This window comes from Mustela nivalis (assembly GCF_964662115.1).
Source record: "Mustela nivalis genome assembly, chromosome: 12".
NCBI lineage: Eukaryota > Metazoa > Chordata > Mammalia > Carnivora > Mustelidae > Mustela > Mustela nivalis.
This window is the reverse complement of record NC_139031.1, coordinates 93,125,196-93,148,471: the sequence shown is the minus strand read 5'-3', so window position 1 is coordinate 93,148,471 and position 23,276 is coordinate 93,125,196. Positions and strand designations below refer to the sequence as shown.

The window sequence follows — 23,276 nt, the reverse complement described above, 5'->3', positions numbered from 1 at the left end:
TTTATCCTGCATAGAATTTGGGATTTAAACAAGATAAGTAACATGAGGACTGGTAATTATATGAGAAAATATAAAACTTCATTTCTGATTTTCAAAATCCCTTTTAAAATATAACTGGTTATTTAGTGGCACCAAAGTGGCTCAGTTGGTTAAAGTGACTGATGCTTGATTTCGGCTCAGGTCATGTTTTTGTCGTGAGATCTAGCCCCATGGCAGGCTCTGTGCTCAACACAGAGTTTGCTTGAGATTCTCTCTCTCCTTCTGCAAATCCCCACCCCCCATATATATGCTCTAAATAAATAAATAAATAAAGTAAAATATAACCAGTTATTTAAAAGAGGTAAATTAGCAATGCATTTGAGGTATATACCATATATGGAAATGTACAAAACAATAAGGAAAAGTTTTGAGAAGGAGAAACAAAATCACTGCATGATTCTTATAAGTACATAAGAAGGTGTAATATCACTTGAAAGTAGAACATATTGGGGTGCCGTGTGGCTCAGTGGGTTAAAGCTTCTGCCTTTGGCTCAGTTCATGATCCCAGGGTCCTGGGATCAAGCCCCATATCAGGCTTTCTGCTCAGCCGGGGAGCCTGCTTTCCCCCTCTCTCTCTGCCTGCCTCTGTGCCTACTTGTGATCTCTGTATGTCAAATAAATAAACACAATCTTAATTTAAAAAAAAGAAAGTAGAACATATTTAAGTTAGACATTATACAATAAACCTTAACTGAACATAATAAATAAATAACCCCTAAGACAACCAGTGAAACAACTAATTAATAATAACTAATATGTCAAAAAAGGGAGATTGAATGTCATCACAAAAAACTTGTTTAGCCAAAGAAAGGAAAAGAAGAAAAAGGGGGTGCCTGGGTGGCTCAGTGGGTTGGGCCTCTGCCTTCGGCTCAGGTCATGATCTCAGGGTCTTGGGATTGAGTCCCACATCAGGCTCTCTGCTTGACGGGGATCCTGCTTTCTACTCTCTCTCTCTCTGCCTCTCTGCTTACTTGTGATCTCTGTCCATCAAATAAATAAATGAAATCTTAAAAAAAAAAAATGAGAGAAAGGAACAGATGAGACAATTAAAAAAATAGAAAAATGGTAGAACTAGATCATATGTACAATAATCACATTGAATACAGATATTATCTAAGTACTAGACTAATAATCAGAGATTCACATTAGATGAACGGTAGGATTCAATTACATGCTGCTTGTAGAAAGTCAACTTTCAGTATAGACACAGGGAAATTAAAATTAGAATGACTGAAAAATACATACGATTCTAACACTAATAAAAAAAATGTAACATTCTTGTATTAATAAGAGAGTAATTTTCAGAGAAAGGAATGTTGCCAGGAGTACACTGGGTCATTTTTTTTTCTTTCTTTTTTTTTTTAATGTAAAGGGGGTCAACTGTCATGAATACATAATCTTAAAGGTGTATTCGCCTAAAACAGAGTTCAAAACACACGATGTCTGGTAAAAATAGTACTAAGAAGATGAATTATAGCTACGTGTTTTTTTTTTTTTTGAAAGTTGTAATTATTTATTTTAGAGAGAGAGAGAACACAAGTGGGAGGGATCAGAGGGAGAGGAAGAGACACTCAAGCAGCCTCCTGATTAAGCATGGAGCCCTACTTGGGGTTTTATCTCAAAGACCTGAGATCATGACCTCAGTGGAAATCAAAAGTCCTTCGCTTAACCAAGTGGGCCAGCCAGGCGTCCCTAGTTGCATGCTTCAACATTACTTTCTTAATAATTAATAGTAGAGAGAAAATAAGCATGGAAGACTGGAATGGCCTAATAGACAATCAGGCAACAATGCTTCCGAAAACAAATAATATGTATTCCATTAAAGTCCACATGGGACATTTTCCAAGATAATTAATATTCTAGATCATAAAAGCAATATCTGTATTTATGAGTGTTCGCCCAGAGAAACAGAACTGAGAGAGAGAGAATGAGAGAGAGAGAGAGAGTGTGTGTGTGTGTGTGTGTGTGTGTGTGTGTGTGTATGTTGAGAGGAAGGGGCAGAGAGCAGGGGAGATTTTAAGGACTTGGTTAGGGGGCAGTGCGGGCTACAGATCAGGTTGGATACTGCAGGGCAGGTTGGACACTGACAAGAACTGACATTGCAGCTCAACCCAAAGGCAGGCTAGAAGTAGAATCAGCAATCGTACTAGGGTTCTCATCATATACATTGTGTTCTATGGCCCCTGTGAAATTAAATTAAAATTCAACAAAATGAACATATTTGGATAATCCTCAAATTTATAAAGAAAGTAAAACATGGATCTAAGAAAAGTAGAAAAGAATTAAATTGAATTAAAATGGAGAAACAACATATTGAAAGGGTGGGGCACAGTGAAACCAGGGCTGAAAGTGAAATGTATAGCACTGAACGATTATACTAGAAAAGAGGAATGATCAGTTATCTCAGCTACCAACTCCAGAAACTAGAAAAGGTAAGGCAGGTGAAGCCCCAGGTGAGAAGCAGATAGGAGATAATAACGATCAGAGAAGAAATCAATGAAAGAGTAAACAGATGAACAATAAAGAAAATTAATGTAACAAGAAGCTGATACTTTCAGAAGATAAATAAAGTTGATAAAAATCCTAGCTAGACATATGAAGAAAAAAAAAAAAACTAGAGCAGAGAAATAATCAATATAAAAAATGAGAGAGTTGGCATCACTATGTCTTACAGATATTATAAGAACAATAGTGGAATATCATAAACAACTTCTTTCCAATAAATTCAACAACTTAGATAAAATGGACACATCCCTTAAAAATATAAACCTCGAGGCCAGGCCTCACTCAAGAAGAAATTGAAAACTGAAAAGGCACTCTATCTATTTTTTTAAACCTGTTTCTGATTAATAACTTTCCAATAAAGGACACAACACAAAGATGGCTGAATTATACAAAATATTAAAGGAAGAGATAATATGACTGTTATGCAAGATATTCCTGAAACTTCAAAAGCATGAATACTCTCCAGTTTATTTTGTGAAGCCTGCAGCATCTCAACAAAAAAAGAGGGGAAGAGTATGGAAAAAAAGACCTAAGATTATTCACGCATGAATATGGAAGTGTACATTATTTAACTAAAGTCTTAGCCAATCAAATCCACTGACTGGGATTAATCCCAAGAATGCAGGACAAATGTAACATTTTAAAATTAGTTAATGCAAATCATCATGTAAATAACCACAGGGAAAAAAGTAAGTGATGATGTCAGGAGTTAGAGAAAGAATTTGAAAAAAATCCATTATCAATTTCTGATTTTATAAAACTTCAGAAATGTGGGACTCTAAGAATATTTCCTAAAGCTGGTAAAGAACATCTATAAACTGTCTGCAGCTCATATACCAAACAGTAAAAAACTTAGCACTTCCCCCTTAAGAACACAACATGTCAAGGATCTCTGCTCTCATGACTTCTCTTGAACATCCTGCTATAGATTCCAGCCAGTACAATAAGGAAAACAAATAAAATCACAGATGATGTGATCATCTCTGGACAAAATGCCCCTAAAAGTATAAAAATGGTACTAGAACAAATAAACAGCTTTAACAAGTACTGACTGAATGTTACAAAAGTATAACAAAATGAGTGAGATAAATTAAAGAAGATGTAAATGAAAAAAAAAAAAAAAATACACCGTCACCATAGCTGGAAAACTCAGTACTGTTATGGTGTCAGCTTTCAAAATTCATCTGTAAATTCAATGTAATCCCAACTAAACCCCCATCAGGTTTCTTTGTAGTAACTGATGAGATTGTTTAAAAATTCCCATGGAAATGCAAAACTCATTTGATAAAGTAAAACCAAGTTGAAAAGGTATCTTTTGTGATTTTAAGATTTACTATAAAGCTGAAGTGACCAATAGAGTGTGGCATTGTTATAAAGAGAGACAATTTCTCGGCCAAACAGAGTAGCAGATATAATACACATGAACACATATATGGTCAACTGACTTTCAAGAAAGGAGCAAAATCAAATGATGTGGAATAGAAGTTAATATTTTCAAAAAATGGGGACACCTCCCTTCGGTTCGGGTCATGATCCCAGGGTTCTGGGATTGAGCCCAGTGTCTGGCTCTTTGTTTAGCCCGGGAGCCTGTTTCTCCCTCTCCCTCTGCAGGCCACTCTGCCTGCTTATGCTCTCTCTCTCTCTCACTCTCTCTCTGTCAAAGAAATAAAAAAAATTTTTTTAAGTAATTTTGGAACAATTAATTTCATCTGGGATAAAAAGTGGCCTGTGACCCTTACTGCACAACATATAGAAAAATGAACCAACCTTCAATTATAGATACAAATATAAGCATCAACATTACAGAACTTCTACAAGAACAGGAGAAAATCTTAATGACTTTGGATTTGGCAAATTAATATCTACTTATATACAAAAGCATAATCTGTTAAAAAAAAGATAAATTTGGAGTTCAAGAGGGTATTTATGGTCATGGAGAGAGACCATCTCTTATTGATCATAGCTGACAGTCAAAAGATTGCCTATTTCACCACCAAACCCCTAATCTGTTGACCTGAAGGCCACTGAGGGAACCAGAGGACAAGAGGGAGTCATTATTCTTGGGGAAACCACCTCTTTGCAGGACCCCCATGCCTCCCTGAACTGGAGCCAATTCTCAAGTCTTCTCAAATGCTATGTCCTGGAAGCAGGAAGAGATTGGGGTCCCTGGAAAAAGAAAGCAGGGGCAGAGGCCTTCGGGATACAAGGGAAATCATGTTAGGCCCCTGTCTATTTTTGAGATCAATGCCCATCTGGCACTATTTGCCCCAGCACACTACTCATCGAACCTCCTAGGAAGTGTTGGAATCACAAAGGAATGCAGAAATCACCCAAGTTAAGGATTTTAAGGAAACAAATGGAATGCACAGTCTCTACTGAGCCAGGAAATAACCTAACCATATCAGACAGTAAATCATTGATCAAAGGCCAAGTGCTGTTTCCCAAAGTAGAGATTGGCCTAATACACATTCTTGAGTCTTTTTTGAAAGATTTAAACTCCTTTGAGCACCTGCACATCAGACTAATGAGTCAGATAATTGATGTTACAGACCCTTGCTGGCCTATGGTTTCAATCAACGAGGACCTGGACGCCATCCACTTAGCATGACCTTTGCCTCACTTCTATCCTGAGCTCTCCTTTGCCTGACTCCTTACTAAAAAGACACACACCCTTGGCTAAAAACTTGCCCAGTTTTGTTGTTTGTAGAATCACTGCTTTGCAATTTGTTCCTGGTGATCTCTTCCTTTGCTACAAATAAAGATTACTTCATTTGGCGACACCTGATATAGTCTCTGCCCGTCCCTGACCAAGGTGAGAGCTCATTGGCAGTTTGGTTACAATACCACTGTCTGCATGGGAGACTGACGTGTGCAGTCCATCACACCCTTCTGTCCATGTCAGTAAACAAAAGGCGCCCAAGAGCCCTGGGGTCTCCTTCCTTCTCTGTGGACTTTGCATATCACCTTTTCCTCAGTCCCTATCCCCCTCCCCAAATCTTTACCCTGAGCCCTCTGGAAATCAAGGCAAACAATGAAGGGAATTTCATGTCCTTAAACTCAGTGTTAGGAATTGCTTTCGCCTTCTAACTCTAAGGCAAACATCTCTTCCTACATGGCATTCGTATTTTTCTTATCTTAAAAATAAGATAAGATCTCATTTCCAACTTCTGTTCTTGCTCTATTTTTTAAAAAATTGCTTCATACCATAACTAGACAACATCATCACTATGTGTTCAATTTTTCCCTTTGATTTTTCTTTTTTTTTAAAAGATCTTATTTATTTATTTGGTATTTGAGGGAGCATGAGCAAGAGAGAGCATGAGCTGAGGGAGAGGCAGATGGAGAAGAGACAGATTCCCTGCTAAGCAGGGAGCCTGATCCTGATGTGGGCCTTGATCCCAGGACCCCAGCTGGGATCACGACCTGAGGTAAAAGCTGATGCTTAACTGAGCCACTCAGGTGTCCCCAGTTTTCTTTCTTTAAAAGATTTATTTATTTATTTCAGAGAGAGAGAGAGAGCAAGGGAAGGGCAGAGGGAGAGAGAGAGACAATCCAAGCAGATTCCCTGCTGAGTGTGGAGCCTGATGAGGGTGCGAGACTCAATGTCATGACCCTGAGATCATGACCTGAGCCAAAATCAAGAGTCAGATGCTCAATTGACTGTGCTATCCAGGTTCCCCTCCCCTCCAATTTTCATTTGAACCAACTTTTGCCTCCATAACTCACCATTTGTGAGTTATGATATCCACATTGTCATACACTATGTCAATTCTTGGTCATCAGCAAAGGACCGAGGTGATCACTCCTTTGTCTTGGAATCACTTGATTCCATTTTGACTGAAGACATCATGCAGTCTTCTATTTTTTTCTCACTTTTTGGGAGGCCATTCTATCCTCTCTATCTTCGGCTCTTCCTTCTTCTCTGGACATTAAAAATGGAAATGCCACTGGGATGAGTCTTTGAATTCCTCCTTTTGATTTCATCTATATTCGTTCTTCAGTGATCATGTGAATTTATATGTTGATGCCTCTTAAATTTATATTTTCAGCTCTGACCTCTACCTTGAACAGTAGCTTCCCAAATCCTACTGTCTAAATGAAGCTCCAGTGGGAGTCTGATCAGAACCTCCAACCTAAGGTCACAAAAGGAGCTCCTGACATTAGCTCAATGTCTCTCTACCTCAGTTTTTTCTGTTGATGGCAAGTCCATCTTTATAGTTGCCCACTTCAAACCCTCATTCTGTTTTCTTTCTAGCATCATATTTGGGCCACCAGGAAACGCAGTTCCTTCTAACTTCAGGGATGTAAGGAGTCCCATTTAAGATCACCACAACCAATCCAGACCACCTCAAAATATGACTTCTCCTTTCCTTTCTCTCTTGGCCCCTTCTGGTCCCAGCCTGCGTGGAGCATGTTCTCCTTCACTCTACACACCAGCGGCTGGGTTGGGAAAGGTACACTTATCTTCTCCCCCCAAAACCAGAAAATCTCAACATGATATAAACACTACACATCTGAGATTGAACTAATTAAATACAATCCCAGAAAGGAAAAATATGACAATTGTGAAATGGAAAGAAAAGCAATCTTCTTGACTCTCCCTGGCCCTGTGTTCATTGTTTGCTTTAAGTGCTTGTAGTCACCGAAATGTCATCGCACTAAATTACTTCATTAAATGACCTACTTTACCAGAGAGCATATTCATTTGAACAAAAGGACTACGTATTTTCCTTTGTGATTTCTGACGGTGTGTGGCACAACAATGGTAGCATACGGAGCACACAACAAATATTTGTGGAACTGAATTGTATTCAATAAATATTACCAATCATGAAGACAGAAAATGTTCTGGCAATTAGATGCCATGCCCATCTGAACCAGTTCCAATGTCGAAATTTGTGAAGCTTTCTGAAGGTAACTTTGCCAATCCAATTAGTTTCAAAGAGATTTAAAAAACACTTTTTTTTTTATTACAAATTACCCCATCTAATACACAACAAAAGCAGAAGTAAGAATTTTGCTTTAAAAGGGGGTCAGTTCAATTACATAAAGTCCAATTCAAAGTATAACCTTCACCCTCTGCAAAAAATGAAAGTGAGCTCTATTTCCTCAAACAAAAAGGAGATAAGCAATCAGACAGCTTTTGAAGGTAAAAGACGAATTTTCTAGTTGAGGGATATGCAAATTGACAGGTACATTTAAAAGTATAAAATCAACTTCAAATATCCAAGATCATCCTTCACATACAAAATTCCCAGGGAAAAATAAATATCAGATAATTTTAAAATAAATAAAGGGAATGTGTTGTTTTGGGACCTGATGCTAAATATACTTGTGAAGAAAGATGTAAACTGAGCATTTTAAGATTTCAACAGCAAGAAAGGAAAACATAGGGTGAAACATGATATCTGAGAGGCACAACACTTTCGATTAAGAAATCTGCAATATAAGGAACACCTGGATGGTTCAGTCAGTTGAGCATCTGACTCTCGGTTTCCGTTCAGGTCATGATCTCATGGATTGTGAAATAGAGCCCCATATGGGGCTCTGTGCTAAGTGGGGAGTCTGCCTAAGTCTCTCTCCCTCTGCCTCTTCCCTTCCTCCTCTCTCACATGCACTCTATTCTCTAAAAACAAAGAAGCAAAGAAATAAACAAACAAATAAATATTTTTAAAAGAAACCTGTGATTTAAACTTCTAAAATCACACTGAATTTGTCTTGAAATCTTTGCAAACTGTTAAGATGTTGGAGAAAAACTCTCATTATTTCTAGTTGTTCACCTAAGAAAATAATTTCAGACCTGGCTTCAAAAATATATTGGAGAGTAATGCCAGCAAAACAATAAAAAATTGGGGAAAACTGTTAGAATTCTTATTTTCAGAACTCTGTAAACTAACCAGAAGCTTATAGCAACCACCAGGGGGGGAGCAATTAATTAAAACAAAAAGCAAGCAAAACAAAGCAAAAGCTCAAACACCTGAACCAAAACAACAGTGTAGTTATGGTTTTTTATCTTACTCTGGTGCTATATCCTGACCCCCAGACTGGTGGTGGCCTTGAAGATGACATCCCACACCCACAGTATGGATACTGGCCCCAGAAGGAGGAGAACAGACCTCATTTGAAAAGAACTGCAGTTTGGAGTGGAAGGGTGTCTCATGGCTTCTTGGAAGACCAGGTCAAAGGGCTTGCTTTTATCTCATCTTACTCAGAGCACTCCCAGTTTGAGGCAACTCCCCCGGGAAGATTTGTAGACAATATAAGAAGGTAAATGTATCAGTCATTGCTGCCTGGACCTGCAAATAACAGTTGGGGAAAACAATACACTAACCAGAAAGGTTGAAGAATGAGATTCGTTGGGGGGCATAAGAGCTTTACAGTATTCCAACACAATCCTGATAAGCTGCGAATCATGCACATGCCAAGGGCTACACATAGGTCCTGGGATGTGTGCATGCTAAGGGAAGACATAAGATGGTCCTACGTGCTCACCTATAGATGACAGCCAGGCTTTGGGCAAGCAAGAAGTGAAGACCAAGGCAGAGTTTAAAACTGAACACCAAAAGCAAGATCCAGCAAACAGAGCCCATCGATAGAATGTTCAATCAGTAGCTGACCACTACCTAGTGAAACAGAGATGTCAGTACTACAGCCAACAAAGAATACATGCTTTAGAAAACCAGCTTAGTGAAGTCACTGAACAGCTGAATGCTGTCCTAAGATAGTCAAGTTAGATTCAAATATAACAACAAGTTGAAAGAAAAGTTTAGAAAAAGCTTTTCCATGAATATAATAACTAAAAGAGAGCCAGAGTGACTACATTGATATCAGAGAAAATAAATATTGTATAAAAGAGGAAAAGGATGGATAACGACAAAAAGATTAATCTACCACGGGTATGTAACGATTATAAATGTACATAACAGCAGAACACCAAGATACATGAAGTAAACAGTGACAGCGTTGAAGGGGGAAATAGTTCAAAATTAGTAAACAAAGACTTCATTAACACATCACTTTTGATGATGCATAGAATGAGTAGATTGAAGAGTAGTAAGGAAAGAAGAGACTTGAGCAACACTCAAAGTCACAGGTACCTGACAAACATCGATAGAACGTTCAACCCGAGAACACTCGTATTCGTCCTCTTCGTAAATGCACATGAAACATCCTGCAAGACAGAGCATGAGTTAAGCCATAAACTAATTACAGTGAATTTTAAAAATTTGAAATTGTATATAGGATATTCTCCAATTAAAATGATAAAATAAGGAAATATGGGAAATTCACTGAGATGCAGAAATTAAACCACACAATTCTAAATAATCAATGGGGCATCTGATTAGATGGGAAATTAGAAAATACTTTGAGATGAATTACAGTGAGAACACAAGGGATGTTTGTGTGGTGGTCAGTTAAGTGTCCAGCTCTTGGTTTCTGCTCAGGTCATAATCTTAGCGGGGAGTCTGCTTGAGATTCTCTCCCTCTCCTTTTCTCTCTGCCCGTCCCCTGCTCATGTGCATGCCTGCTCTCTCTCTTTCTCTCTCTAAAATAAATAAATCAACCTTTTAAAAAAATGAAAACACACAAAAATAAAACTTATAGAATAAACTGAAAGCAATAATTGAGGGAAATCTATGGCTATAAACGTGTACTTAAACAAAAACAAAACAACAACAACATCAACAAAAAACTCAAATCAATGACCTAAACTTCTACATTAAGTAACGAGGAAAAACAAACAAACAAACAAACAAAAACATGAAAAGAACAAACTAAAACCAAAGCAAGCAAAAAGAAAGAAAACAAGAAAGATTAAGGTGGAGATGACTGAGACAGATAATAGAAAAACAATAGAAAAATTAAATTAAAGCAAAAGTGGATTCTTTGTAAAGATCGATATTGACTGACCTTGAACAAGACTTATGGTGGGGAGGGGGGTCAGAAAAGACTCAAAGTAGCAAAATCAGGACTGAAAGTGGGGACATTACTCCTAACATTTAAGAAATAAAAAACAACATAAATGAATACTCTGAGCAATTGTATAAATTAGAACACGTTCTGTGACCCAAATACAATAGCAAAAATCCCAGAAGCACACAACCTGCCAAAAGTGAATCCAGTAGTGGTGCGCCTGGTGGCTCAGCTGATTGAGCGGCTGCCTTCAGCTAGGGTCATGATCCCAGGGTCCTGGGATCAAGTTCCTCCTTGAGCTCTCTGCTCAACAGGGAGCCTGCTTCTCCCTCTCCCTCTGCCTGCCTCTCTGCCTGCTTGTGATCTCTGTCTGTCTGTCAAATAAATAAATAAAATCTTAAAAAAAAAAAAGTGAATCAATAGAACAGAAAATCTCAGTGGAAACTATAAGCAAAGAGACTTAACACATAATCCTAACACCTCAATCAAAGAAAGGTCCAGGATGGTGACTTCACTGATGAACTCCACCCAATATTTAAGGAAGAATTAGCATTGATATTCCCAATATTTTTTTTTCCAAAAAATAGAACAGGCAAAAAAAGATCATCACCCTAGACATAAAGTAAAGCTTTTGACAAAATCTAACACCCTCAAAAAGTAAAAATGCTCAACAAAGTAGGAATAGAATGGAATTTTCTCAACCTGATCACAGACATCAATGAAAAACCCACAGCTAACATCGTACTTAATGGGGTAAAAACCAAACATTTCCCTCCTAAGACCAGGAATAAATGAAACTGTCTACTCTCATCATTTTGCTAAACATTGTACTCGGTTTTAATCATGAGAAGTGGGCCAGAAATGAAGGTAAGAACATGCAGTCTGGAAAGAAAAAAGTAAAACTATCTTTATTTACACAAGACATAATTTTTTTTTAAGTGTTTGCCATTGGGTTTTTGTTTGGTACATGGCGTGGTTTTAAATTAGAAATGACTAATGAGTCTTCTGAAGACTATGATTAGAGCTAATGAGTTGAGCGAGGTTGCAGGCTACAAAAGCAATAAACAAAAATCAGTTCTATTTCTAAAAATACTAGCAATGAACTCTCAAAAGTGAAATTATTTTTAAAAATTGCATTTATAATAGCATCAAAAAACCAAAAAAACACTTAGGAATAAATTTAACCAAACAAGTGTATGACTTGTACAGTGGCAACTACAAACATCAGAACTGAGGGAAGGTGAATGGAAGATGTTCCATGTTCACAAATACTAATATTTAATATAGTTAAGAGGGCATGCTCCCCAAAGTGAGCTAGATATTCAGAGCACTGCCTGTCAAAATCCTGTTCTTTTTTTTTTTTTTTGCAACAATTGAAATGTTGATCCTGAAATTTCTATGGAATTTCAAGGAACATAAAATAGTCAAAACAATCTTGAAAAAAGAACAAAGTCCCAGAACTCATATCTCCTGGTTTCAAAACTTAATGTGAAGTTACAGGAATCGGAGTAAAAGAATGTGTTACTGGCTTAAGGACATCGGTGTAGATCACTGGAATAGATTTTTGTGTCCAGAAATAAATCCATACATAAGGTCAAATGATTTTAACAAGCACGTCAAGACTATTCAATGGGGAAAGAGCAGTCTTCTCAACAACTGGTGCTGAGATGACAGCACGCACATGCACACGCACACACAGAGCAGACCCCACCTCACACAATGTGTAAAAATGAACTGAAGATGGATAAAAGGTCTAAACAGAAGAACCAAAATTATAATTTTCTTACAAAGAAAATTATATGGATATTTTCATGAGTTTGGATTTGATAGTAGATTTTTAGATATTCCATCAAAAAAATTTACAAGAAATTAAAACTAAATATATTAGAAGGGCACCTGGATGGCTCAGTGGGTTAAGCCTCAGCATTCGGCTCAGGTCATGATCTCAGGGTGCTGGGATCGAGCACCACATCGGGCTTTATGCTCAGCGGGGAGCCTGCTTCCCCCTTCTCTCTGCCTCTCTGCCTACTTGTCTCTCTCTCTCTCTCTCTGTCAAATAAATAAATAAAATCTTTAAAAAAAATCTAGATATATAGGAATTTATCAAAACAAAATTCTCTTTTTTTGGGGGGGGGTCAAAGAACAATATTAATAAAGTAAGGAGATAACCACAGAGTGGGAGAAAACATTTTCACACTGTATATCTCAAAAAGGTCCACCAATCAAACCAACACTCCACCATAAAAGACAAATAAATCAAATACAAAATGGGAAAAAGTTTTGAATAGACATTTCTCTGAAGAACATAGATACTAAAACCATACTCAAAAAATGCATTTTGAAAGATGTTTAAATCATTAATCATTTGGAAAATGCAAAGAAAACTACAATAAGATACTATGTAACACCCACCGGAATGGCTATAATCAAAATGCGAGATAGCAATGCATTGTCAAGAATGTGGGGAAATTGGGGCACTCCAACTTTGCTGATGAGAATGTAATCCACCTCCCCCAACAAAAGTAGCTCGATTTTACTGCAGGGAAGCTAGGGAGGAGCAGGGCCAGTGAGGGTTTCTGCAAGAGCCGCCACCACTGCGCAGGACTGCCAGACCCCAGCTCTCTCTGGAAGGCAAGGGAGGATAAGAGTCCTGTTTGGTGCATCTTAGGCCCGGAGGTCTGAGTCCTCTTTACTTGGGGGCAAGGTAAGAAACAGCCTTTCCTGTTTTGTCCAGGGTATGCAACTGAGTGTTCACACTGTGCTCAGAGTTGATGCAGACCTTCTTGTTCGGCAGGTCAATGTCAAAGTCAGCTCCTCCCACCTTGTTGAGCTCCAGATTGACCACATCAGAGCAGCCTTCACAGGTCATGTCCACAGAGAACTCAGGCTTCAGCAGGACTGTGGATATGGTGGGGGCCGTGGCCATGGCAGTAGTGGCAACAGTGACACAAAAAAGTAAAATTTTTTAAAAAATTAAAAATAAATAAATAAATATATTTATATATAATATAATTTATATAATACATATTTATATATTATATATATTTTACATAACATATATTTATATATGTTTTTATATAACATATATATATAAAATATGTTTATTATATATAAGTATATACATTATATATAAATAATATAATATATAAATATTAAATATATATCTTTAATGATTTTATTTACTTATTTGACAGAGATAGACACAGTGAGGGAGGGAACACAAGCAGGGGGAGTGGGAGAGGGAGAAGCAGTCTCCCCACTGAGCAGGGAACACCATGTAGGGCTCAATCCCAAGACCCTGGGATCATGACCTGAGTCAAAGGCAGACTGAGCCACTCAAGCACCCCTCAAATATACTTTTTAAAGACTTATTTATTTATTTGAGAGAGAGCGTATGCATGGGGGAGAAGGACAGAGGGAGAGAATCTCAAGCAGACTCCCTGGTGAGTGCAAGGCCCAACATGGGGCTCAATCCCATGACCCATGAGATTATGACGTGAACCAAAACCAAGAGTCAGACACTTAACCGACTGAGCCCCTGAGGAGCTTCACTGAATGTAAAATTCTGCAGCCATCACAATAACAGTCTGGTAGTTCTTTGTGAAGTTAAACACACCATTACCATATGACTCAGCAATGTCAGTCCTAAGCATATATCAGAGAGAAATGAAACCATATATTTACAGAAAAACCTGTACACGGATGCTCACAGCAACATTATTTATAATGGAGGAAAATTGGAAGCAACCCAAGTGTTCATCAACTGATAAATGGGTAAATAAAAAGTTATCCATCCCTACAATGGAATGTCAGCAGACCATAAAAGGAAATAAGAGCCACTACGTTTCATGACATGGATGAACCTTAGAAATACATTAAATGAAAGAAACGGACACGAAAAGGCCATATACAGTATGATTCCACTTCTATGAAATGTCCAGAATGGCAAATCTGTAAAGATAAAAAGATCTATATTTGCAAGGGGCTAGGGAAAGGGGACAATTTAAACTAATTATTATTATGAAAGGGGTTTCTTTTTGGAGAACTAGATAGGTAATATTCAGTAGAGCGAGTATACTGAAAATGGTTATTTTTTTTATCAAGTGATGCATAACTCCATAAAAATTGCTGATGTAAAATATTAAGGAACTTGTAATATTTAATTATGGTTACTACTCCTAGTATCCAAATGATGGATATGATGTTTGCTGGTGGAAAACTTGCAGTTTTGTTCTAAAATCATGGGTGGTGACTAATTGGGGAAATGAACTGACGCATTTTGTGTTCACAATTGAGACAGGGGAGGAGGACCTAGAGGTCTTGGAGCTATACAAAATCAGTTGAGGAAACCTTAGAACAGAACAACTAAAAGTTGGTTTTCAGTGAAGTTGTGTCCCCAGCATAGAAAAAAAAGGGTGTTTCAAACCCATCAATACTGGCTGATCACTAGTAAGGTAGGGTTAACAGGATAAGGTAGATAGAATTTAGGCAGTATGGGGGGGATGGTGATTGGTAGGTGAAGTATGCAAGAACTGATAAGAAAAAAGACGTTAGGAATCAGAATCTTTATTTGATTTTAGGAAGGTAGGATATACAAGAAAACAGGAAATGTTGACTTAATGCGCTCATCATGATATAGGTCATATTCCATCAAATGCTCATTTATGGCATCTAAACTGGCTAAATCTCCAATTTACAATTCTTGGATAAAATTATTTTTAATGTAAATTTCTTGACATGGATGTTGATTATGTAAGTGTGCATGATAAGGCTCCTTGATACTGCAAAGGAAGAAACCTTCCCGGTGAAAAACATCTACTTGCAAATAACTCCATTTTGCATGAAATTCAGATGAGCTCATAGGAAAAAAAAAAAAATGGGACAAAAGGAATCACATCCATAAAGTTGCCCTTAAAACAAGCAAAAACTGGTGCAGAGATGTGTTTCTTTATCAATAAGCGAAAAAGCAGTAACGTTGAATGAGAAATATTTTGAAGATTTCTATCACATGCTCATCCTTCAGAAAAAGTGTTGATCTTCTCTCCTGGCCTTTCCTCCATCGCAGTGTTCTATAATTACTAGTTTGTTCTCTGTCTCTATGGATTTGCCTATTCTCGACATTCCCACCTGAGGGACTCATACAATGGGTGACCTTTGTGACTGAGGGCTGTTGTCACTGTCCCCCGTGTTGGAGCGTATGTCAGCACTCCATTCTTTTCTTTATTGTGGCTTAATACTATTCCATGGTGTGGCTATTGTACGTTTGCTTATCCATCCATCAGTTGGCGTAAGTTTGGGTTATTTCCACATTTTTACTGTTAGGAATAATACTGCTGTGCAGACTTGTGGAAAGCTTTCCTGGGAGACTGATTTCAGTGTTCTCAGATATATACCTAGGAATGGATTTCTGGGTTATCTGGTGACTTGTTGAAGTTTGGGGGAACTTCCCCCACTGTTTTCCATAGTGTTTGCACCATTTTACATCCTCACCGTGAATAGATGAGTATCCCAGCTCCTACACATTCTTGTTAACACTCGTTACTGCCTCCGTTTTTCACTATAGTAGCCCTAGTGTATTTTGTGTGGCTTTTTATTGTGATTTTCTTTGCATTTTCCTAATGATAAGTGATGAACATTTTTAATGATTTTTCTTTCAGTTGATGAGTTTTAATGTGCTCGCTCTGTTTGCATACCAGATCCTCATGACATATATTACTTAGAAACATATTCTTTGTTTCTTTGAACTATATTTTCACTTTCTTGATGGTGTCCTTGGATTCTCTGAAGCTCTTTAATTTCATGAATTCCAGTATATCTGTTTTGTGTTTTTGTGACTTGTGCATGTGGTATCATATCTAAGAAGACATTACCTTAGGTCATATAGTTTTACTCATTTTTCTTCTGGGCTTTTTACAGCTTTAGCTGTTATATATAGTTCTTATTGGTTCACAAGGTGGCCACCATGCCATGGAGGGCAAGGAGAGACCTAAAAACAAGGCAGAACATTCCAGATTGGTTGGCAGTAGTGTTAAGAGCCAAGGGAACTTATTTTTGATGCTTGTCTTGGGTGACCACAAGACATGTACATCTCCTTGCTTTCCTGCTAGAATTTTAAACATTTATATAAAATCCTTCACTGGGTCTAATCACATCTACCATCCAGATGGTCACCACAACACCTTACCCTCTCCAGTCTATGTCCTTAGAAACAGCTCCCACTGTGGGAATAGTGGACTGAACATACATTCAAAGCACAGGAGACAGGAGGGAGGTACCCCCATTGCCCAAGTGCTGCTAGTAGGTTAACTGGCGTCAGCGTCCTCTTACTGACCTCCACCAGTGTTCTATGCCTTGTGACCTACTCGTGTAATCTTACATACGCTCCTTTTCCACAATGTGCCCTAAGCAGTCAGCAAGGAGTTTCACTAGCATGGAGAGGGCTTTCTGGCCCAACTCATGGGAGGCCCCACTGCAAATTCCAGGACATAATTCCTCTCCTGGGTGTGATGGGGCCTGGTGCTCTTGGCAGCATAGAACACCGATGCACAGTGAAAGGACTGCCCCTGGGATTTCTACGTCTTTACCACACTGGATGCTTCAACAGAGGTCCACGGTCTGGCATGTGGGCCAACAGGCCCTACTAGGTAATCATGCAAATGTATGAGAGCACTGGGACAATACTGTAGTCCACTGATTTATGGCGGTTATATCTGCTAAAATGTGATCTGCTGCTTTAATATTCTCTTTTTCCTTCCCACCAACCTGACTGCTTGAGAGTTATAGGGGAGACAGAACCTCGGTTCAATGCATGTGTTTTCTGACCAGTCTTACCTATCATAACCTCTGAAAGGTGACCCCCCCCCCATCACTGCTGATGAGAGTGTCCACACATGGTACTCAGCTTCCTTAGTCCCCTAATGATGACAGCCTGGTTCTCAGGGTGATGGGGTAAAGCTTGGGTGAGGCCAGATGCAGTGTCCACACAAACCAGGGCATATATAGAACCCTCGCTCAGAGGAAGGGGACCAGTAAAATCAATTTTTTCAACCCTTGACTTGTCGGGAACTCTGGTGGACAGGCCCGGACCCCTTTGGCAGTGGCCTTGAGTGGTGTTTGGAACACTCAGGACAGGAGCACCTGGGAGACTCAGTTAAGTGCAGGATTCTTGTTTTGGGCTCAGCTCCAGATCTCAGGGTTGTGAGATGGAGCTCCTAGGGGGCTCCCCACTCTGTCTTTGTGGGGAGTCTGCCTGGATTCTTTCCCTTCCTTTGCCTCACCCCTCAAATAAATAAGTAAATCTTTAAAAAATAAAAAGGAATCCAGAAGACATGCTGTTACTGCCTTAAACAAGTCACTATATTTCAAAGGCAAAATCAGCATCTTGGGCAATTTGTCATCCCACCCAGGCACCAGCGTGGCCCCTTTTCCAATACAGCTAATCGGGCAATTGCTAGGGCTGGGATGCGGGTGAGGGCATCAGCCTAGGGCTGTCAGTGTCTCCTGAGCTGAGACCTGGAAAACAGGGAGGACAATCTCAGACTCCTGCAGGCTGACTTTCTCTTAAACACCCTGGCCCCGCAGAGGCTTACTCATGTTAATACGCTCCTTGATGATAAGCCATGCGTGCTCTAATACCCTGTTCCTTCCTTAGATGTTCTCCCTAGAGAAGCGATGGGGGTTTAGAATATAGGTGAAGTTCCTTGGGGTGCGGTGCAGAGCCGACCACCAAGAAAGAATTCCTGAGATATCTTTGGTGCAAAAAGGTGGTTTTAGTCAAGCACAGGGACAGGACTCAGGGGCAGAAAGAACTGCTGCCCTGGGGTTGTGAGGTGTGGCTGGTTGTACTTGGGAGTTGGAGGATGTAAGGAAAAGGGAAGTTTCAAAAAGATTTTCATATTTCATATGTTAAAGAAGAGGCCTGGCCATTGTCAAGTTAAGGTTGTTTTTCCCTCTAGCAAGGCAGTAACAGGAAGATAGTTGGCAGCTTCCTGGAGGGATGTTACAATCTGCCCACTTCAAGTATCTGTCAGTGGGCTGCAGGTTATAGGACAATTAATCGTATCTACATTTTCTTCTGGAATCTAGGCCACTTTGCTCTTGTAAATTGCTAAGACTTTTGTAAATAGAGGGAGACTCAAGTTTTGCAGGATTGTGATCTATTTATTTTTCCTTTAGGACAGTCAGGAGTGCCTGAGGAATGTCACATGCCCCCCATGGAGGGTGGTTTGTGGGGTGTCGGCTTCTGACTGTCCTCAGCTAGCCTTCTGCTCCTTCATCAGAAGTACTGTGTACACACTTGGGAGCTCTTGATCTATGTGCTTAGTGTTGGGTCCATGGTCAAAGGAAACGAGACTGATACAAAGCGAAGGACAAGCAAAGCTTTATTTCGCGCCAAGCATCGAGAATAAAACTGACTGGCTGGGGCCGTCTCTTGCAAAGAGGCAACCACTCTCTGCCTTACAGACTAGCTTTTAAGGGCAAAGGCGATGTGGTTGGGCCTGGCCACGCACAGGTGGCCAAAGAGATTGCAACACACACGGAGAAAGCTGCCCAGTCATGCTAGGTCACACACGGGTGACCAATTGAATTACAATTTACCCTATAGTAGATATTTGAACTAGCCTATCACCTTGGTCAGAACTGGTGTCCAAAAGGCAAGACCCACACTCCTTGGTAGCTAGAAAGACAGTATGCGCCCCCACTGATTGGATGTCTCCACCTGGACTGACCCACCCTTGTATTTGGGCTTTGCTACCTGGGACTGATTTCCGGGACTTGCTTTTAAGTAAGTTCCCTGAGGGGGGGGGGGCAGGATCAGTTTTAGTTTTACTGCATAAACAACAAAATCACTGTTTAATTAGATGGCATCACTCAGGCTAAATAGGCCCTTACAGTTAGATCAGGTTCTTCCTCTTTCCAGAGCTGAGGCCAAAACCCCATCTCTTTCCCTTGACTCTGTTGCAGTGCTCAACCCCTAGGCCATACCTTCTGAGGCCACAGAGATATCTAATTCAAATAGCAGCCCTGTGCGGGAGATGCCAAGAGCTCTACTCTGCTTCCCTAGTATTGATAGGGAAAAACTGTACTGTAAGATGGCCGACAAAACCAGCAAGGGAATTCCAGTCCCTGTCTCAAAGTCATTCCGGGTTCTTCTTTCCTACCCCATTTCCTGTGTGCACCAAAAGTACCAAGTATGTGGAAGTAGCAGGATATAAATCCTTCTCCCTGCTTGGGCTTGGGGCTCAGACTTTTGGAGAACAACCTCCTCTGAGCCCACCAGTGTTAAACAAACCTCCGAGCCTCCAGAGTCTCCAAGTGTCGCTTGGTTCTTCCACCAGGACCTTGTCCAGGTTCCACAACATTTGGTTCCCTGACTGGGAAACCCAACCACACTGGCCTGTTGTTGCCACCGGTTTGGGGCAATGGTGGGGCAGTGACAGAACGGGGGATCAGAAGGGAGAAGGCGCACCCTGGCTGATTTCCGGCAGTCTCTCATCTGGTCGCCTCAGGCTGGCCCATCACACTGTTGCCACCTGGACTCAGAGGAGACTTGAGAGGTGAGGACCTGGTCCTGATGCTGGGATTCCAGTAAGGCCCGGGGTGATAGGACCCAGTCAGACACACCCTTGAGAATGGGAGGGGAGACTGATCACCTCCCAGAGACCTCTTAGAGGTCTCACAGGTAGGGCCTATGGGGGGGGGCTCCTTTGGGTCAGGAACCCCCATAGGGAGGAAGAGGAGAGGAAGGAATTTCCATAAGGAATTCCACAAGTCAGGGCCTCCTGGAGAGGAGGAACTGTAATAACTTCGGTGTGAATGTGGGAGTGAATGTGCAGTTTGACCTGGCTTGCCGGGCGGACTAATTTTGTGGCTCTACCGTTGGGCACCCTTAGGATCCCCAGAAGCCTATGGAGTCCTAGTGGCCCTAACCTGCTTCCATGGTGACCTTATAGGGTCTAAGGCAAGCCCCTTCGGGTGCCAGTCTGGCGTTCATAAGGACTCCCTAAGGCTAAGAGGCACCCAGGTGTTCTCCGGGGTGGTGGACAGGGGAGCTGCAGCTCTTTGTGCCCACAGGTCCTGTCCCCGTGCTTTAACAAACCACCATTTTGCACCAAAGAAGCGTCAAGAATTCCTTCTTGGTCATCGGCTCTGGACCTCACCTATGTTCCAGAACTTCATCATTTGGCACCAGAACGTGGGGCTCTAAGTCTTTACATTTGGACTCTGAGTTTTGGTGCAAAGTTGGTGAGTGCTTTCTCTCCTCTTCCTTTAGACTCATTTCAGGGGCTTTTCAAGGAGTATGTTCTTATTGGAACACTTTCATGTCGACTGCTCAGGCTGTAATCCTCTAGCCCGTGGCAACTCTATGGGAAGGAGAACATCTGCCTTTTGGCTGGCGGGAATGGTAATAAGACCCAGAAACTTGATGCCCTCTCTCTGTTCCTGTTCTTATATAAAGAACAGGGCACGGGACAGACACTTAAGTCACCAGGACAGCTGCCAATCTTAAGATGCCAGTGTGAGGTTTCCTCCTGGTTGATCTAATGTGATCTCCTCCACATCCCTGGTCTAGCCACTTCTGGCTGCAGAACCTCCACTGGGAGCCGGCCGAAACCAGTACCCGATTGAATTTAAAGGCAACCAGGGACAATTTCTTAGGGAAGTTGGCTATAAGGACCACATGTGTTGGAATGTCACATAGACCATGATGGATTTCAGTCTGTACTATTACTTGTCAGTGTCTTCTACAACCACTTAAAGCTATAAAACTGGGTAATTTCCCCTTGCCAAGCTTTTCTAGTATTTCCATGGGTTAAAATGGCAAAACAGTATGCACTCTTCAGGACAGACAATGGCATGGCACAGCACGGTATTTTAGTCCATTCGCCAGGCAATATACCCACTGGCAGCCTAGGATGCGATGGGGTGGGGAGGGGTGCCGGCACCTCTCCAGGGCCTTTTATGGCAGGAATGCCTTTCTGGGAAGGCAGGATTATAATTCTGTGGCTCTACCGAATGGGTCAGCTAGTAAACTCCCTCTTGACATATTAGATGATAATTATCTAAATAAGCCTTCTCCTAGTAAACCCAGGTTGCTGGAGGATACACAGGCCATCCCTAAAAAAGGGGATTCCAACTTCATCTCTGTTCTTTCCCAAAGATGTGGTGTTTCTCCCTCCTTCATTCCCAGGTTAATGGCTGTGATTGGAGCCAACTGGGGTTAGTCTAACTCGAGAGACGGAGACTTTAAGGAATATTTCCAAGCAGCTGCCAAAAATTCCTTTGTTTGGGGGAAATTCCATCTTCTCTGGCTCAGTATGGATTGTCTATCCCTGCCCTTGTTGGTGGGAAAATATGGTGTGGAGCTGATGGTCTCCTGAACCGGGAACCCTTTCTCTGCCCTCTGGCAGCACTTTGTCTCTTCTGCCTCCCCACCCGCTTTTGCCTGCTTCTGCACCACCTTGAGCGCAGCCTGCATCACTGGCTTCTAGACCATCCTCAGGGTCTCAGGCGCCACTGTCAAGGAGCAAGAAGAGCACGCAAGGGCCTAACACCAGATTTCCCCACGTGTCTCAGGTGAAAATTCACCATGGGGAAGATCCTCATGGAACATATTTCAGCATTTAAACTTTAAATTTAATTTAAGTTTCTTGGCTTAGTTCAGACAGATGTGTCTTTGAAGTTATCAGTGGTAAGCGTGAAACTTTTATTCTATCAAAGTTTATTGAAGGTCAAATAAGCTCGTTATCTCTGTTGAAATTTGTTAGCAAAGTGATGACTAAACTGATGGTTAATTGTCTCACAGTTTTCATGGGTGATTGTCAATATAGCTTCCAAAGTCTTTGATAACCTCAAAGCTTAAAGTTTTGCTTGAATGACAAATGGAAATAAATTTGTTGGACATCTAAGTCTTTTCCAAATAGGATAAAATGCTAAGTCATTAATTACTGGACATAGGTTTGTGCTTTTGACTTACTTCAAAGAAACTAAGAATATTTAAATCTGTTGGCAGACATGTTTTGTGCTTAACACATTCGTAAATTTGCCATCTAAAGAATTCTGTTGAAACAGTTTGCAAATGGTTAATACTTAGCCATCACTAGAGACTAAGATGTTTCTAAGCTTACAAAATTCTGCTAACTGTAACTATGACTGATGGAAACAAGGGAAACAACTCTATGTGGAAGAGTAGAAGATATATAAGAAAGATATAAGGAATGGAAATGCATTTTGTTAAAGGAAAGGAAGGTAATTTTGTCCTAAATGAGATGGTTGTTTGGAAGGAAATGGCTTGGGACAAAACCTAAATGTAAAGGAAAGTTGTAGAAGGTTTGTGAAGCAAAATCTTCAGCAAAAGAATTTCAAGTGTGGTCATGATGGACTAAGATTAATATGGAGAAAAAAAAAAAGACACTGGTATAGAAAGCCAGTTTTCTCTCTGTTTAAAAGGACAAAGTTTTCTTAGGTTAACTGATCTGCAGTTAAGAAGAAAACGTAAACAGTTGTTTTCTCTTTGCCTGTCCAGAAAAACCATTTTCCACATTTTGTCTGTATCAGATGTTTAACATCCCTAATTATATTTAGATATGTGCTTTAAAACTTTGTAAGATTTTAGCAAACGTTGACAAGATTTAAATTGTAAATGAAATCTCTCTAACTCATTAGGCTTTTCTTTGGTATGCTAAGTTACTCAGGAAGTACTGCTGAACAAATGATAAACCTTGGGTTACATTTGGGTAAATGCTATAATGATTCTAGAGGTTGTATACATTTCCTAAAGTTTTATTGTTTTGAAAGGTCATGACTTGGTATTTAAT

General features: G+C 40.2%; 1 pseudogene across 1 annotated transcript; it reads right to left on the bottom strand.

Moving 5' to 3' along the window:
- Positions 1 to 13,147: 13,147 nt before the first annotated feature.
- Positions 13,148 to 13,384, bottom strand: LOC309845007 (copper transport protein ATOX1 pseudogene; annotated as a pseudogene). Its single transcript has one exon. The product of its transcript is annotated as a copper transport protein ATOX1 pseudogene (transcript).
- Positions 13,385 to 23,276: the final 9,892 nt, after the last annotated feature.